Consider the following 19,447-nt stretch of genomic DNA (forward strand, 5'->3'; position numbering starts at 1 on the left):
ATAACAATGTTTATGGATTGCTTTTTTTAAAAAAAATAGGTGCAAATAGTCTCATAGATTGATTTCTCAACCTGTAAGGACGATTTCTCCTGAGAAAAGGTTGACATGACCCTGCTCTCAACACACGAATTAAAGTATCACAGGGCAGCCTTTTCTTCCACTCCCAAACTTTCCATCCAGCTAGAGGGCTTGCTTCTCACTCCTTTACCCTCCAATGTCCAGCCCAGTTCATTCCAGGCTTTCACAGTCCAGGATCTTTCCCTAGAAGTCTAGGCCTCTCTTCTCTTTCTTACCCAAACCATTTATTCCCACTCAACCCAACATCCTCTTAATTTGTATTCTCACAGCTAGACCATCAGCAAAGCAGAGGGCCCTCCAGAGACTAAAGTCACCCATTAGAAGACAGTGAGGAGTTATAAATGAGAACAAACTGTATCCTTTACAACTGTATCTCCAATTGTGCTTTGCTATTTTATTATTTCCCATAACAGCCATCTCTCTTTGTGGTTAAGATTTCAGAAACTACATAAGTAGCATGTATTACAGTAACTTAATGGTAGGAACAAATGTCTGTACAAATTTTGTTTACTGAAATGGTTCTGAAGCTAATTCATTCTGCATTTCCTGGACTGACCTTATAAGTTACTTATTGCAATATATGGTTTGTTTCATGGTGCTTCTTAATGTTTTATATTTTAAATGACTGCTAGTCTGAAGAAATATGGGATAGAAGCTCATATTTACAGTAGCCTCTAAAAACAGAAAATACCCAGATAAAAAATTTAATAAGAAATGTGCAAATGTATATAAGGAAAATGTAAAAGTGCTCCTGAAGAATACAATTACAAAGCTGAATGAGTATGAAGATATTTGTTCAATATCAACGATAGAAAACTCAATCATAGGAAGGTGTCAATTCTCCCTAGGTGATCTTTCCCTTGTGATAAAATACATACAGCATAACATTTACTATCTTAACCATTTTAAGTGGACAGTTCAGTGGGATCAAATACATTGTCAATGTTGTGCAACCATCACCACTCTCCATCTCTGGCCTTCTTCCATCTTGTAAAACTGAAACTCCATCCACACTGAACAATAATTTCCTGTTCTCCTCCCCCTAGCTCCTGGCAACCACCATTCTACATTGTGTCTCTGTGAATCTGACCACTCTGGGCACCTCATCTAAGTGGAATCAAACAGTATTTGTCCTTTTGCAACTGGCTTATTTCACTTAGCATAGTGACCTCAACATTCATCCATGTTGTAACATATGTCATAATTTCCTTCCTCTTTAAGTCTCAATGACTTTTAAGTGTAGCATGATCCCAATAAAAACATACATATATTAGGCTGATGTGGAAAAATAAACAACTAATAAAAAGAGCTCCAAAGTGTTGGAGTCCCACCTAAGGTAGCTGTTATTTATCATGTACTCGTTTATCCTCGCCTTACCCTATTCCAGATACCACTTTACAAAACAGGCAGGTATTGCTTTCCACTGTTTTTTTTTTTAAGATGGAGTCTTGCCCTGTCACCAGGCTGGAGTACAGTGTTGCAATCTAGGCTCACTGCAACATCCGCCTCTCAGGTTCAAGTGCTTCTCCTACCTCAGCCTTCTGAGTAGCTGGGACTACAGGAGCCCTTCACCACACCTGGCTAATTTTTGTACTTTTAGTAGAGACAGGGTTTCACCGTGTTGGCCAGGATGGTCTCAATCTCTTGACCTAATGATCCGCCCACCTCGGCCTCCCAAAGCGCTGGGATTACAGGTGTGAGCCACCATGCCCGGCCTCCACTTTTTTATGTAAAAAGAAACTGAGGCCAAGAGAATTATGTGAATTCCCAAGTTAATATCCCAAGTACTGCAAGTAATAAAATCATATTTGAAATCCAGGTATATGTCATGCCTAAGCCCTCCTCTCCTCCTCGATTCACAATTATACTATCTTCAGTTCCCCCTCACAGATCAAGAAAGATTTCTCTCTCTTGCTTGTCCAATATTCTTAGGGAACTATTACTGTGGAAATCAATCCGATTAACTAAATGCACTCTAGTGATAGTGGCTAACAAAGACTTACTAATAGCTATCATAATAGCTAAGGTTTATTGAGCACTCACATACTAGGCATTGAGCAAAAGGCTATATTTGTGCAACATTTTTACCTTTACCATATTTTTAGGAAATAGGCATTATTATTATCCTCATTTTAAGAGGTCAGTTAGTCTTAAAGAGTTGGATGTTCTCAGGTAAGTTAGGAAGGTGGTAGATGCTGGATGGAGCCAAGCAGCACACACAAGCCTGGTACATAGCCATAATACAACCCTGCATCCCTCATTTGTACCTCCAAAGGCACTTGTAACTAAAGATTATAGTTACAGAAAGCACAGCTTTAATCACAAGAAATAAATCTGTACTAGAGACCTTCTAGCCTCCAACTGGGAGATATTATGATGCACAAATGGGTCTTCTTAGTACTTCTTTGGGTATTTCAAATATGCATACTTTCTGTTGGGCTAGTCTCCGTTTCCCCGAAATCAGACCTAAGTCATGTTTCTGCAGTGATCCAAAATAAAACTTTCTTTCCTTTTAGGTCTCAAGAGTTTCACTGTTAAATGTCTCCAGAGAAATCATATCCACAATCCAGACAAGTTACCCGTCCATAGTACCTGGTTAGTAGGTAACTTCCAGAGCTAGCTATTCATCTTTTTCAGCCTCAAACTATTTCTTCCAGCTCTAACTTTCTGAAGGTAGTTTTCCTTGTCAGTCAGGAAGGGGATGTTGAAATAATCCCAGGCAAACATTTTGTCAAGAATTTTACATGATTCTTTAAGTTCATAAAATGTTCTGCTCCCTCCCCAAAGCAGGAGGGAGTTAAATCATTTGAGAAAGAATATTTAGTGGAATGGCCACCAGGGGCATTTTTATTTTACTAGAATTCAGCTATACTTACCCCACAAAAAAAAAAAAAAAAAAAAAAAAGGAGGTGGTGGGGGAATACTTTATGTCCTTTTATATGGTCTGGATTTGCATTCCCACTCAAATCTTATGTCGAATTGTAATACCCAATATTGGAGTTGGGGCCTGTTGTGAGGTGACTGGATCATGGAGGTGGATTCCCTGCTTTGGTGCAGTTCTCATGAGAGTTCTCACGAGATCTAGTTGTTTAAAAGTGTGTGGCACTTCCTCTCCACCTTCCTCCTGCTCCAGCCATGTAAGACATGCCTGCTTCCCCTTCACCTCCGCCATGATTGTAAATTTCTTGAGGCCTCCCCAGCCGTGCTTTCTGTAGAGGCTGTGGAATTGTGAGCCAATTAAACCTTTTTTCTTTATAGATTACCCAGTCTCAGGTATTTCTTTATAGCAGTACAAGAACAGGCTAATATATCCCCTATTGCTCTTCTCTCATTTCAAACTAAACTTGTTCTCCGTCATCAAAGAAAGAGAGAACCCTGAAATTCAAAGAGACACAAAAACATTAGTTTTTGCTGTTGTGTTTTGATAGCCCCAGCTATATTGCTAAGGGTAGTTCTTGTAAGCAACTACTGTTACTTGAAGGGCCATTTTTGACTATCTACTATTTTTGCCTTATTAGTGTATTTAGAACAGGCCATTCTTTTTTTTTTCTTTTGTATGTGTAGTTTTATGGGAACATAGCCACAACCAACTTTGTCTACGTATCACCCATGGCTGCTTTCACACTACAACAACAGTGTTAGTAGTTGAGACAGATACCATATGGCCTATAAAGTCAAAACTATTTCTGTTTGGCCCTTTACCAAAAAACTTTGCCAACCTCTGCTTTAGAACTTTATTCCCTAAAAGACATGACCCAACTCTAATAGTTAAGAATTTTAATGGTGAAGTCAGAGCAAAAATTCCAACTAGAATCCAGTGCCATAACTTTGTTGGCTGTGCCCTTTATCCAAGTTTCTTAACCTCTTCTAAATCTTTGGTTTTTGTTTTTTTTTTTTTTTTTAATCTGTAAAACATTATCTGTAACAATAGCACTTACTTGTAAGGCTGTGAGAATTCAGTAACTATAACATATAAAGCACAAACTGTGTAGTACTTGAAAAGAAGCAAGTCTTTAACAGGTGTTAGTTATTATCAATATTATTATCGATATTGTGGGTGTTTTTATTAAGATTTACAGGCATGTTGGCATAATTAAGAATCTGAGAATTTTTAGAATAGATATTTTACTTTGTTCAATCCACCTTTGCCCAAATTTCTGTGACCAGAGAATGCCTTTTCAGTACTTCTTAGAACCCTTCAAAGGCTCCACCCTCTCTTAAATAAAAAATAAGAAGAGTCTGTCTCCCTCCAGGCTACTGCCTCTCCTTCTTTCTCTGCCCCTCCCTTCCATCTCTTGGCCCTCACATTTTTCCTTCTGTGATCTAGCCTTTCTTGTGAAGTACTCAGTGTTTCAAGCCTCAATGTTGTCTCGCCCCTCATTTCAAATAAATTGTACTTGTCTTGAGGCTAGTTCTCAGTGGATCCAACTCATGGCTAATTGAAAGCCAGCCTGTATGATAGATGAGCTAGTCCTTGATAACATATTTGTAACTGTGGATGTTACTTCTTAGCATTCTAATGGGGCCTTCTGGACACATATTGCCTTACCCATGGCAATCATTCTAATCAATCTGGAAACTTCAGGTATCAGAGCAGTGAGTTAAGAAAAAGATGCTAGGGCAAGGGGCCATTTGACACTCTTCAAATGCACAGTGAACATCTGTCTATAAATAAGACTAGCCTAGAATAATTGCTAAAGGACTACCTGGGCATTTGTTGTGGCTTAAGGCAGGGGGAAGACACCTGAAAACAAATGTCCATCCCCAATGGATGGTAATGACGCTTCATCAGCCTTCCTGAATTGGATCCTAGCTTCATCATGATCTAATCTGTGCTTTTTCCCCAGCATCATACTGTCTTCTTCAACTGGACACTCCATCCCCCCACTTTCATTTCATTACATTTTAACAAATTATTTTTCTGTGTCTGTGTACCTCTGCTAGGAAGTCACTTCCTTTAGAGAAAGGATCATGTGGTGTGTTTCTTAGTGGTCCCTAGGGGCTGCTACGTAATAGACACCAAAGAGATCTTCGTGGTAGGATGGAAGGTACGGAGGATGGAAAGGAGGATGGAAGGGAGGGAAAGAGGGAGGGGCTTTTTGCTAGCTTTAGGACTTGCTCTTCAGTGAGTTTTTCTTTATGGTTTTTCTTTTTTTTTTTCTTTTTCAGACAGAGTCTCGCTCTGTTACCCAGGCTGGAGTGCAGTGACACGATCTCAGCTCACTGCAACCTCTGCGTCCCGGGTTCAAGCAATTCTTCTGCCTCAGCCTCCCAAGTAGCTGGGATTACAGGTGTGTGCCACCACACCCAGTTAATTTTAGTATTTTTAATAGAGACAAGGTTTTGCCAGGTAGGCCAGGCTGGTCCTAAACTTCTGACCTCAAGTGATCCACCTGCCTCAGCCTCCCAAAGTGCTGCGGTTACAGGCATGAGCCCCCACACCCAGCCAGTTGTTCTTTGCTTGAGGCTTCCCTTGACTTGCTTTCATTTTATGGCTGGGTGGGAGGGAATTAAATGTGAGATGACACCTGACACAGATGGTATAAATAGGTGGCAGCTTAAAGTTCTCATGCTTGACCAGAAGCTGGCAAGGAGGCATGCCTAGAAGGGTCCCAGGATCTGCGATGTGGAGCAACTATTGCTTCCCTCTGCAATCTTCGTGCTCTAGCTATAATAAGGGCACCTGATACAAGTTGGGCTTTCTTCTGGGAATTTGAACTTCTGGTGGTAATCCCAGTAATGGATAAATTTGGAGCTGCAGGTCTGATGGTGATGCCTAGAGCAAGGCTCTCGCATTGCAGGTGCTGGATCTCCCCTGCTTCCATGCTCCCGAGGGCTGCTTGTTGAGTTCTCCTATAAGACTGCTGAGGCTGGGCGCAGTGGCTCACACCTGTAATCCCAGCACTTTGGGAGGCCAAAGTGGGTGAATCACATGAGGCCAGGAGTTCAAGACCAGCCTGGCCAACATGGCGAAACCTTGTCTCTACTAAAAATTAAAAAATTAGCTGGGTGTGCTGGTGCATGCCTGTAGTCCCTGCTACTCTGGAGGCTGAGACAGGAGAATCACTTGAACCCGGGAGGCTGAGGTTGCGGTGAGCCAAGATCGCACCACTGCACTCCAGCCTGGGTGACAGATCGAGACATCATCTCAAAAAAAATTTTTTAAAGACTGTTGAAGAGCCCTTCCTATAAGTCCTTTTTAGCTTAAGTTAACCAGTTAACCAGAGTCTATTTCTATTGCATTGCCCAAAGAACATTAAATAAAGAGAATTTCAAAGCCAAGATCAAGATTTGGGGCTGGAAAAAGATGTTCTTTTTCCTATCTATGATAGATGTTCTTCACCTGTTTAATTGAATTTAACATTCCTGATCACTCTTCATGGAGAAGGCACTATGACATGTTCAGTGAAACAAAGATGGATTAAATGGGACCTCTGAAGACTCTAGTAAGGGAGAGCAAAAGAAATTTACAATAAATCAAACTAGTGAGAAATAACATCAAAGTATATGCAAAGTATTATGAGCCACACAGGAGGAAAAGAAAGAAATTAATATTTATTGGATATCTGCCAGATGTCAGGCACTCTACACATGTAATCACATTATGTCTTTACTCAACACATTGAAGCACATAACATTATTCTCATTCTATAGATGAGGAAACCAAAACTCAGACAGATTCAGCACCTCAAGTTGCCACAGTTAGTAAAGGGTAGATCTCAAACTCAAATCTGTCAGACTCCAAAGCCCCTGTCCCATCTGTTGCCTCTTGAAAAGGATAGTTTTAGCCACACCCAAGAAGTAGTTGGGCTCTTTCTCCACCTCAAATACTTAGTAACATATGCACTTCTTCTATGTCTATGATAAGGGACCAAAGCATGGCGTGCTTGTCTAATGAATACAATTCTTTATTGCAATCTTGCCCAACTCTATAGCAGGCCCTGCTCTAGAATAAAAATGGCAATGGCTACTCCTGCCTTTCCTGCCCTATAATGCTTTATTAGCATATGTTTTCCATGTCTATGCACCCTGTGCTAACTGGTTAGCTCCTTTGGAACAAGGATCACATCCTAGGCAGCTGGAGCTTCGAGGCTTCAAAGGCATGGCCTGGGCTATGTTATTAATATATTTCTTTCTCTTCTATAAGTGAGGAAGTGAACTCTTTGCACCCACCTGCTAAAAATTCCCCTTATGTTTTACTGCTAAATGGACCTCACCTGGAGTGCTCAAAATAACACAGTCTGAAAAAGAAACTATGGCTGGGTGCAGTGGCTCATGCCTGTAATCCCAGCACTTTGGGAGGCCAAGGTGGAAGAATCACTTGAGCTCAGGGGTTCGCGACCAGCCTGGGCAACAAAGTGTGGCCCCATCTTGAAAGAAAAGAAAAAAGAAAAGAAAGAAACGGAGAAGAGAGAGGAAGGAAGGAAGGAAGGAAGGAAGGAAAGAAGGGAGGGAGGGAAGGAGGTAGGGAGGAAGGGAGGGGAGAGGAGGGGAGGGGAGGGGAGGGAGAGAGAGAGAGACGAAAAGAAAGAAAAAGAAAGAAAGGAGTAAGGGAGGAAAGGAGGGAGGGAGTAAGGGAGGAAAGGAGGGAGGGAGGGAAGAAAAAGAGAGAAAAAGAAAGAAACTACAATAAGAAATAAAAGAACAGGACAGAACACTAATTAGCTCATTGGATCAGCAAACTAGTATGAAATGTCTGCTTTGTGCTAGAGATAGAGAGAGAAACAAAATTTTGCACACTTGAGTTGTCCAGGGGATACGAAGACAGGTACAGTAATAATTGTGAATTAATGAGACAAAATGTTGTTGAAAAGCAGAAAGAGCAACACAGAATGAAGCAGCAGTCTTTACATTTGAGTGTGTATGTCCCAGAAGTGGAGCAAGACTTTCTAAGGCTATGTGGGTATGGACAGTCCAGATCCTCAGCATTAGTAGTCCTCCTTCCTAGAGTTGATGTGCTTGAGAACTTGCATTTGGCAGGAGTATCATATTGTATTTCTTTTCAAAAATAAAAAAATCTCACATTGTGAAAAAAATCTGTGCAGATACCAAAATGGGAATACAATGTAAAGGAAGAAAAGAAGTGGTATGAAATTCCCAATTGTCAAAAAGAGCTTGCCTGTATACCTTTTCTCCAAGAACAATTATGGATATCAAATGATATGGTATGTAATTTCTGAAGATATTTTAGAAAGTGATGTAACGTTTTACTCAAAGTCTATTGTTATTCTAGTGCTTTGGGAGGTCAGGGTGGGAGGACCACTTGAAGCCAGGAGTTTGAGACCAACCTGGGCAACATTGTGAGGCCCTGACTATACAAAAAAAAAAAAAATTAAAAATTAGCCAAGTGTGATGGTGCATACCTGTAGTCCTAGATACTTGGGAGGCTAAGGCAGAAGAACTGCTTGAGCCCAGGAAGTCAAGATCACAGTGAGCTATGATCGTACCACTGCACTCCAGCCTGAGTGACAGAATAAGACCATTTTTCCAAAAATTAAAAATAAATAAATAGACAGTCTATTGTTTACATCAGAAATGACATCCTTTGTGACTAAGTTACAATAAAAAAGTTTTTAAATATCTGAATATAATTAAAAATGCATGACACATCACATGGTCTTAAAAATGCTGTCAGTGGGTTGGGAGCAGTGGCTCATACCTGTAATTCCAGCATTTTTGGAGGCCAAGGCAGGCGGATCATCTGAGGTCAGGAGTTGGAGACCAGCTTGGCCAACATGGTGAAATCCCGTCTCTACTAAAAATACAAAAATTAGCTGGGCGTAGTGGTGCACACCTGTAATCCCAGCTACTCAGGAGGCTGAGGCACAAGAATTGCTTGAACCTGGGAGGTGGAGGTTGCAATGAGCCGAGATTGCACCACTGCACTCCAGCCTGGGTGACAGAGCAAGACTCAGTCTCAAAAAAAGTGCTTTTAGTGGCTGTAAAGTTTGTTTGAAGATCAGTGCTGAAAGATGATGGCTGCGTACATTAAGCACCAGGATTGGACGAGGGAATGGGAAGGAGAAGGCAGAGAGTGGACCGGAGATGGTGGTGACAGAACAGTCTTGAAGGACTGGGACGGCCACCGTGGTGGAGAGGAGAACTTTCCTGAGGGGAACCAGCATGTGCCCAGGGGCAGAAGAGAAGCTAATGTGTTTGGAGATCATTGTCATACAGCTTAAACGCAGGGAAATGAACAATAAGCCAAGGATGGATGGTAGAGACTCATGTGGGGGAAAAAAAAACAGCTTACCCTGGCAACGACATTTTATTAACCTCGTTTGTATTGATTCTGGGCTCAATGTGGTGGCTCACTATGAACTTGAGTCTAACAAATCTGGGATTGAAACCCAGCTGCCCTTCTATTAACTGTGAGAAGTTGGACAGATTCTCTCTCTAAGCCTTGACTTCACCATCTATAAAAAGAAGAAAATGAAGAGTACTTCCTCAGAGAGCTGTTTTAAAATTTAAATAAGATAGTCCATGCAAAGGGCCTAGCATATACTAGGTACAAATAATTTTGTTATCATTTCTAGTACTTAAATCTGATCCTATCATCCCCCTGATTAAAATTCTTAGTTTCCTCTTTTGCCCTCAATATAAGAATCCAAACTTGCTAAGGTTATCTGAAGCCCTTCTCAGCTATGTTTTAGGGGCACCATCCACAATTTTGTTCTCCAAAATTAAAATGAAAGAATTAATAAAGGATTATCACCATGAGCAAGTTAACTGCCATGGAGAATGTTACACTAAAAGGCCTAGTGGCCTCCTCTAAGTTTAGCAGAAACCAAGAAAATCATCCCTGCACCCAACTGGCCCCCACCATCACTCTGATACCCCACCCCCAGCCTGCCCCACCATCACTCTGCTGTCCCAGCCCCAGCCTGTCCCCATCATCACTGATGCTCCAGTCCCAGCCTGTCCCCACCATCACTCTGCTGTCCCAGCCTGTCCCCATCATCACTCTGATGCTCCAGCCCCAGCCCTTCCCACCATTAATCTGCTGTCCCAGCCCCAGCCTGTCCCCACGATCACTCTGCTTCCCAGCCTGTCCCCACCATAGCTCTGATGATCCAGTCTCAGCTTGTCCCCCACCATCACTTTGATGTCCCAGCCTCATCCCGTCCCCACCACACTCTGATGTCCCAGTCCAATATCCCTGCGGTGCAGCTTGTGCCTTATATTGCCAGACACTTGACGACTTGTTTTAAAATGATGCAGAAGAGAATCAACACTCTCCAATTCTGTAATGACAATTGATTTTGGAGACAAAGTCAGTGCAGTAAATGAAATACAGACAGGGAAGTTAACACATGATTGTGAAATATGTGGTTGGAATTGCTTCAGTCAAAATATAATTTGGTTTCTTTTTATTGCTTTCTTTTCTATGGTATTTTACAATACTATTTAAGGGAGAAGTTTTTGGTGGGGATGGGAGACTGGAGGTGCAGCCATTGCCATTAGCTTCATCCTGTTTCTCAGTGCTGCCTAGTGATCTCCCCTCTCTCGTGGAAGGGGGCTGACTGCTTCCCTCAAAGGTGGCCAGAACGCCTGGAACCTAGTATTTGCAATGGCCTGACTCTGAGTGCAGCTTTCTGTGTGTGTGCTCAGACACAGGTGTTTGTGTCTCTGTGTGAGTGTAGGGAGAGGGGGAAGGAGGGAGATGCACAGAACTCATCATCCCTCCTTCAGCAAACTGAATTCTCTCACTCATGACACCCAGACGATGACAAGCAAGTGGAGCAGGAAAGAACACGTTTCAAATATGTTGCAGGAGTCTGATCTAAAGGAATCAATAACTGATTAAATAACAGATAAAGGAAAAGGATATCCAGGAAAATGCCCATATTTCTAGCTTTGGCAACTAAATAGATTGCTATGGCATTCACTGTGACAGGAGTTATGAGTTCAGTTCTTTAACTTTTATACTTGAAGGCCCCATGAGATAGTTAAATGAAGATGTTTAGTAGGCAGCTAGATATATGATCAGGAGGGGAACAGGAGAAAGATCAGAGCTGGAGGGATAGATAAAGCTGTCTTTAAAGCTATGGCCATAGATGAGCTTGCCCAGGTAGAGTAGATAGTGTTGAGAAAAGAACAAAAAAAGACCCTTAGGAAATTGCATCATTTAGAGATAAGAAACCACAAAAGAACCGACAGAGGGTTAGAATGAAACCCAGAGACACTATTGTCTGAGTAACTAATGGAAGAATTTTTTTTAAGAAAAAAGAGGACATAGTTAACTGAGTCAAATGTAAAAGAGGTCATAAATAGGATCTGTTCATTCAGCCAGTTATGCTTTCATTCACTGAACAGACATAGATTGTCTGCTATGTGCCAGAGACTGTTCTAGATGCTGGGGACAGAGGTAAATATAAAAGAATCTTGTTCTCGGTGAATTTAGTTTATTGAGGGAGACAGAAAATAGGCAACTACAATAGAAAATGTAATAAGTAAATTGAGGGTGTTATGAGCTGACATGGGAGTGTGACCGGGCCTTAGGGACAGCAGTTTTGGGGGGTTGAAGAGGGCAGATAAAAACTTGTGCAAATGTTGCATTTAAGGAACTTTGCTTTGGGCAAATAAAAGACCTAGGATGATAAATACAGACAGACAGGGAGGTGGGAAGAGGTGTTATTTTTCAAGACAGAAACAACTTGGGTTTATCCAGGAAAGGATGGGAGTAAAGATCAGAGATAAACAGGGATTCACTGGGCTGGGCGCAGTGGCTCACGCCTGTAATCCCAGCACCTTGGGAGGCCGAGGTGGGTGTATCGCCTGAGATCAGGATTTCGAGACCAGCCTGGCCAACATGGTGAAACCCCGTCTCTACTAAAAATACAAAAAATTAGCTGGACGTGGTGGTGGGGGCCTGTAATCCCATCTAAAAAAAAAAGTAGGGGGGATTCACTGATCTTCAGGCTCCCCAGCAGGAGCAAGGAAAGAGAAAAGTGAACAGTGGAGTAGGGGGTAGAAGATGGAATTTAAAGGACAGATGGACAAATTAGCCTTGGAGATAAGGAAAGATTGTCTGTCATAGAGATAACCATCAAGAAGAAGATGATGGATGGAGGGTTAGGTGGATGGATGAATGGATAGATGGTGGATAAATTGATGGAGGGATAGATGGAGAGATGAATGGATGGAAGGATGGATGGAAGGAGGGATAGATGGAGGGATGGAAAAATGAAGGAATGGATTGAGGGATGAACGGATAAATGGACAGATAGATGGATGGATGCATGGATAGATAGATGGAAATGCATATAATCTTTGGAACAAGAATGATAGGAACTGTACAAGAAAGTATCATTAGCAAATTGAATTATTAGTCTCATCTTTCCCTCCACTCATACAACAAAAGAAAAAAAACCAGTGAGTAAAAGTATTCACTTGAATGAGCAACCTCAAAGGCCTTTCAAAGAATCTGGTAGACTTTGCTGGAAACACTTTAATCAGCAGCCTGAGACATGGGAACGGGGTGTGTGGGGCTCTGCTGGGAAGTGCTTGACAGCATGTGCCGCAGTCCTCCAGGGGAGGGGGCATTCTCATATCAGCAGCCATGAGGCACAGTGATCTGTGAAAGGTCACCCGGGCCTGAGGAAGCAATACATCCATTTCCTCCCCACAGGCTTCCTCTGTAACCTAGCACTCAGCCCTCTGCCCCAGCTGCTTCGTTGAAACTTGTCCCTTGAAGGTCACTGATGACATACTTATTGCTAATTCAAAGGGCCTTTTCTTCCACCTTGTTCTCATCATCTCCCATAACCCCTTCTTTACCAAAGTCATTTCAGGGGCACCGCTGACCTCTTTTTGAAACTCTCTCTCTTCCCCGAGCTTCCATGACACTGCATTACTGTGATTTTCCTCCTACTCATGAGTAAAGGGTAATTCCTAGAGGATGGAAAAATAAAATTGGTAGTACAGTTGATCCTTGAGCAACTTGGGGGTTAGAGGCACTAACCCACCACATAGTTGAAAATTGGAGTATAACTTTTGGCTCCCCCAAAACTTAATCATTAATAGCCTACTATAGACTGGAAACCTTACCAATAACATTCATAGTTGATTAACACATATTTTGTATACTGTATGTGTTCTGTACTGCATTCTTTTTTTTTTTTTTTTTTTTTTATTTTTTTTAATTTATGAAGTATTTATTGATGATTCTTGGGTGTTTCTCGGAGAGGGGGATATGGGAGGGTCATAGGATGATAGTGGAGAGAAGGTCAGGAGATAAACACATGAACAAAGGTCTCTGGTTTTCCTAGGCAGAGGACCCTGCGGCCTTCTGCAGTGTTTGTGCCCCTGGGTACTTGAGATTAGGGAGTGGTGATGACTCTTAAAGAGCATGCTGCCTTCAAGCACCTGTTTAACAAAGCACATCTTGCACCGCCCTTAATCCATTTAACCCTGAGTTGACACAGCACATGTTTCAGAGAGCACGGGGCTGGGGGAAAGGCCGGAGATCAACAGCATCCCAAGGCAGAAGAACTTCTCCTAGTCAGAACAAAATGGAGTCTCCTATGCCCACCTCTTTCTACACAGACACAGCAACAATCTGATCTCTCCTTCCTTTCCCCACACTTCCTCCCCTTCTCTTCAACAAAACTGCCATCATCCTCATGGCCCGCTCCCGATGGTCGCTGTCTCTTCGGAGCTGTTGGGTACACCTCCCAGACAGGGCAGCCAGGCAGAGGCGCTCCTCTCCTCCCAGACGGGGCGGCCGGGCAGAGGCGCTCCTCACTTCCCCGACGGAGCCGCCCGGGCAGAGGCGCTCCTCGCTTCCGAGACGGGGCCGCCCGGGCAGAGGCGCTCCTCGCTTCCCAGACGGGGCCGCCCGGGCAGAGGCGCTCCTCACTTCCCAGATGGGGCGGCCGGGCAGAGACGCTCCTCACTTCCTCCCAGACGGGGTGGCGGCCAGGCAGAGGCGCTCCTCACCTCCCAGACAGGGCGGCCGGGCAGAGGCGCTCCTCACTTCCCAGACTGGGCGGCCGGGCAGAGGCGCTCCTCACGTCTTAGACGGGGTGGCCAGGCAGAGGCGCTCCTCACTTCCCAGACGGTGTGGCGGCTGGGCAGAGGCGCTCCTCACTTCCCAGATGGGGCAGCCAGGCAGAGGCGCTCCTCACTTCCTCCCAGACGGGGTGGCGGCCAGGCAGAGGCGCTCCTCACTTCCCAGACGGGGCGGCCGGGCAGAGGTGCTCCTCACTTCCACCCAGACGGGGTGGCGGCCGGGCAGAGGCGCTCCTCACCTCCCAGACGGGGCGGCCGGGCAGAGGCGCTCCTCCCTTCCCAGACGGAGTGGCCAGGCAGAGGCGCTCCTCACCTCCCAGAGTGGGCGGCCGGGCAGAGGCGCTCCTCACTTCCCAGATGGGGCAGCCAGGCAGAGGCGCTCCTCACTTCCTCCCAGACGGGGTGGCGGCCAGGCAGAGGTGCTCCTCACCTCCCAGACGGGGCGGCCGGGCAGAGGTGCTCCTCACTTCCTCCCAGATGGGGTGGCGGCCGGGCAGAGGCTCTCCTCACCTCCCAGACGGGGCGGCCGGGCAGAGGCGCTCCTCCCTTCCCAGACGGAGTGGCCAGGCAGAGGCCCTCCTCACCTCCCAGAGTGGGCGGCCGGGCAGAGGCGCTCCTCACTTCCCAGAGTGGGTGGCCGGGCAGAGGCGCCCCTCACTTCCCAGAGTGGGCGGCTGGGCAGAGGCGCTCCTCACTTCCCATAGTGGGTGGCAGCCGGGCAGAGGCGCTCCTCACTTCCCAGATGGGGCAGCTGGGCAGAGGTGCTCCTCACTTCCTCCCAGACGGGGCGGCCAGGCAGAGGCGCTCCTCACTTCCCAGATGGGGCAGCCGGGCAGAGGCGCTCCTCACTTCCTCCCAGACGGGGTGGCGGCCAGGCAGAGGCGCTCCTCACTTCCCAGACGGGGCGGCCGGGCAGAGGCGCTCCTCACTTCCTCCCAGATGGGGTGGCGGCCGGGCAGAGGCACTCCTCACCTCCCAGACGGGGTGGCCGGGCAGAGGCGCTCCTCCCTTCCCAGACGGGGCGGCCGGGCAGAGGCACTCCTCACCTCCCAGAGTGGGCGGCCGGGCAGAGGCGCTCCTCACTTCCCAGAGTGGGCGGCTGGGCAGAGGCGCTCCTCACTTCCCATAGTGGGTGGCAGCCGGGCAGAGGCGCTCCTCACTTCCCAGATGGGGCAGCTGGGCAGAGGTGCTCCTCACTTCCTCCCAGACGGGGTGGCGGCCAGGCAGAGGCGCTCCTCACCTCCCAGACGGGGCGGCCGGGCAGAGGCACTCCTCACCTCCCAGACGGGGCAGCTGGGCAGAGGCGCTCCTCACCTCCCAGAAGGGGCGGCTGGGCAGAGGCGCTCCTCACTTCCCATATGGGGTGGCAGCCGGGCAGAGGCGCTCCTCACTTCTCAGACGGGGTGGCGGCCAGGCAGAGGCGCTCCTCACTTCCCAGATGGGGCAACCGGGCAGAGGCACTCCTCACTTCCTCCCAGACTGGGTGGCGGCCAGGCAGAGGCGCTCCTCACCTCCCATACGGGGCGGCCGGGCAGAGGTGCTCCTCATCTCCCAGATGGGGCAGCCGGGCAGAGGCGCTCCTCACTTCCTCCCAGACGGGGTGGCAGCCGGGCAGAGGCGCTCCTCACATCCCAGATGATGGGCGGCCGGGCAGAGGCGCTCCTCACTTCCCAGATAGGGCGGCCGGGCAGAGGGGCTCCTCACATCCCAGACGATGGGCGGCCAGGCAGAGATGCTCCTCACTTCCTAGACGGGGTGGCGGCGGGGCAGAGGCTGTAATCTTAGCACTTTAAGAGGCCAAGGCAGGAGGCTGGTAGGTGGAGGTTGCAGCGAGCCGAGATCACACCACTGCACTCCAGCCTGAGCACCATTGAGCATTGAGTTAGCGAGACTCCATCTGCAATCCCAGCACCTCGGGAGGCCGAGGCAGGCAGATCACTCGAGGCCAGGAGCTGGAGACCAGCCCGGTCAACACGGCAAAACCCCGTCTCCACCAAAAATACAAAAACCATTGAGGCGTGGCGGCGCGCGCCTGCAATCCCAGGCACTAGGCAGGCCGAGGCAGGAGAGTCACAGGAGCCCGAGGCAGGGAGGTTGCAGCAAGCCGAGATCATGGCAGTACAGTCCAGCTTCGATAATAGTGGGAGACCGAAAAAAGAAGGAGAGGGAGACCGAAGAAAGGGGAGAGGGAGAGGGAGAGGGAGAGGGAGAGGGAGAGGGAGAGGGAGAGGGAGAGGGAGAGGGAGAGGGAGAGGGAGAGGGAGAGGGAGAGGGAGAGCTGTACTGCATTCTTACCATAAAGTAAGCTACAGAAAAGAAAATGTTATTAAGAAAATCATACAGAAGGGATAACATATTCGCTATTCATTAAGTGGAAGTGGGTCATCATAAAGGTCTTCATTCTCATCTTCTTCACATTGAGGAGGCTAGGGGTTGGGGGAGGAAAAGGAGGTGTTGGTCTTGCTGTCTCAGGGGTGGCAGAAGTGGAAGAAAATCTGCATATAAGTGGATTCACACAGTCCAACTCGTGTTGTTCAAAGGTCAACTATATAACTCAGTGAAGGATAAATTTGTTATTACACAGTTCTTACAATGGCCATAAGGTCCAGAAAAATCTGACCATCTCTCTTACTCATCTCCACTCACCCACTGACTCCACTCCAGCCATATTGCCTTTCTTGCTGTCCTGGAGATGCACCAGGTATACTCTTGCCTTTGCTAATTCTTCTGACTGGTGCACTCTTAGTCTTGATATTCTCATAGCTGACTCTTTCCCCTCTGTAAAGTGTGTTTACTATTATTCATTACTTGAGAATATTGAATTCTGCTCTAAAAGATGACAAAAACAATGGGGTGGATGAAATTTCAAAGATATGTTAAATACAGTATGTACCTTATAAGACATGTTAAAGAGAGATATAATGAATGAGATATAGGGTTTGTAAACCATGAAATAATCAAGAGTGTTATCTCTATAAAGAAGGGGATAGAAGAACCAATAGTAAGGTATGGATCATACCACCTCCAGCCTGACAGTTGCGTCATCCCAAACTGCTTGCCCGTGGATGATATGTATTGTGGTCCTTCCTCTGACTCCACATGTGTTCCGCCCAACAGAATCAGAAAAAGCTCCCAGCTGCTCAACACGCTAATAATATGAGCCAAAGCTATTGACCAGGAGTGCTTGGTGCTGAGTCTCTCTAATAAAGCAAGTGTGCATTGGCCATAGGCACCTCTGTCTGCTGAGCTCCAAGGTTGGTCCTTATATCTTCACCATCGGGGGGGAAGGCTAGGGGAGAGAAGGGAACACAGGAGGGGGACAAAAAGAAGCGGGAAGAGTATATTAACAATGTGTAAGCCAGCATTCATATACTGTAGGTTCTACCTGCTTCTACCTCATTGCAAGTATTTCACATGTTAACTTACAGCATTTCTTTCCTCTTGCTTCTCATCATGTGTTTTAGGTTGATTTGATAATCTGCATGATTTGAACATCCTAATTTGGTCTGTGAGCGTCTGTTCCATGACAGAACAGCTTGCCTAGTACTTGGAGATTCCCATCGCATTGAGGTAATTTCCCGCGACAACCTCCTTCAAGTCTTTGCTTAAATGTCATCTTCTCAATGAGGCTGATGCTGAATGCCCTGCTTAAAAATGGCAGTTTCCCACTGCCAGCCCTCTTAGCCCACTGTGTTATTTTTCCTTTTTCAAATTATTTTCCAACATATATAATTTACTTGTGTATTACAGTCATTGCTTATTGTCTGCTGCTGTTGATGTTGGAGCTGATGTTGATTTTCCCACCTTTGTAAACCATGAACACCTCAGCACCATACTATTTCCTTCACTCGGGCCTGGTGTGTGACAACACCACAACAAATATTTCTGAGCGCCCACAGTGTTCCAGGCACTGTTCTGGGAATGTGGGCTATCACCGAATAAAACTCCCAGAGCTTATCCTGAGATAAACTCTTCAGGTTTGTCTGTTTTATTCGATGATAGCCTACATTTCTTGAACAGTGCCTGGAACACAGTAGGCGCTCAAAATATTTGTTGTGGTGGTGTCACACACCAGCCCTGAGTGAAGGAAATGACATAGTGATGAGGTGTTCACAGTTTATGAAGATGGGAAAATCAACATCATCTCCAACACCAAGCAATAACAGTGATAAAAAGTTTACACTGCATAGCCCCAGGAAAGTCGGAACAAACCATGGGTAAGTTCAGTACAAAAGACAGGAATAAAAGGAAACCCTAATAACAATCTTTGGACATATGGTAAAAATGTTTAATGTTTCTTGTCTCTCATTTCTAGCAGACTGTTATAAAAAATAGATTTTTAATTGGTGTTATCAGATTAATTTCTAATAAACATTCTTTTCTAAACTGAAGGTTGCAAATTCCACTGCTTAGAGGGGCTAAGCAAATAATTAAGAGAAGAAAGAAGAGGGTAAAAGAATAGGGCATGACGGGGATACTGGTGAACTGGAAAATCCAGACCCCGTTCATGACAATAACTCCTCCTTGGCTTCAGCCAAGAGTCGAGACTCAGGAATGTAGGCCTGATGTTGCCACATCTTTTTGTTCAAGAATCTTCAGAAATCCAAATTCTTCCCCCCGCAAACTTTCCAATTTTTAAAACTTGAGCCAAACAAAATACATTATTTTGGCCTTCCAGTTGATGACCGCTGGGTTGTATTCAAGGCCCCTGCCTTCTGTTGTCAGCTTCCTTTTTTAGCCTGCATCACTCTCCTTTCTCAACACAGATCTTCCTCTCCTTGTAGCCATCTTTATCTGATTAGTCAGTTCAGGCTTCTATAACAAATGATCACAGACTGGTGGCTTCAAAACAAACATTTATTTATTGCAGTTCTAGAGGGTGGAAAGTCCAAGATCAATAGGCTGGAGGATCTGGTGTCAGGTGAGGGCCTGCATCCTGGTTTGCAGATGGCGGTCTTCTCATTGTATCCTCGTATGGCAGAGAGTTGGAGTGGAGGGTGGAGGGTGGTGCTAGCTCTTCTTATAAGGACACTAATCCCATAACGAAGGCTCCAACCTCCTGACATAATTACCTCGCAAATGCTCCCTCTCCCAATACCATTACATTAGGGCTATGGTTTCAAATATAAATTTTGAGGGGAACAAACATGCAGTCCATAATACAACCCCATTCTGGCAGCACCCTTGTGCAGCCAGTGTTCCATTGAAGATTGCCACTTTATGCAACAGAACCCATCTCATCCCATCTCTCCAATCCTCGGTTCTTTAAATACCCACAGATCAAGGCCCATCACATCCTCATAATTTCTCAGACCACTTTTATCTACAGCAATGCATCTTACAATTTTTATGGCTT

The sequence above is a fragment of the Pongo pygmaeus genome, chromosome 5, assembly GCF_028885625.2.
Source record: "Pongo pygmaeus isolate AG05252 chromosome 5, NHGRI_mPonPyg2-v2.0_pri, whole genome shotgun sequence".
NCBI classification, from domain to species: domain Eukaryota; kingdom Metazoa; phylum Chordata; class Mammalia; order Primates; family Hominidae; genus Pongo; species Pongo pygmaeus.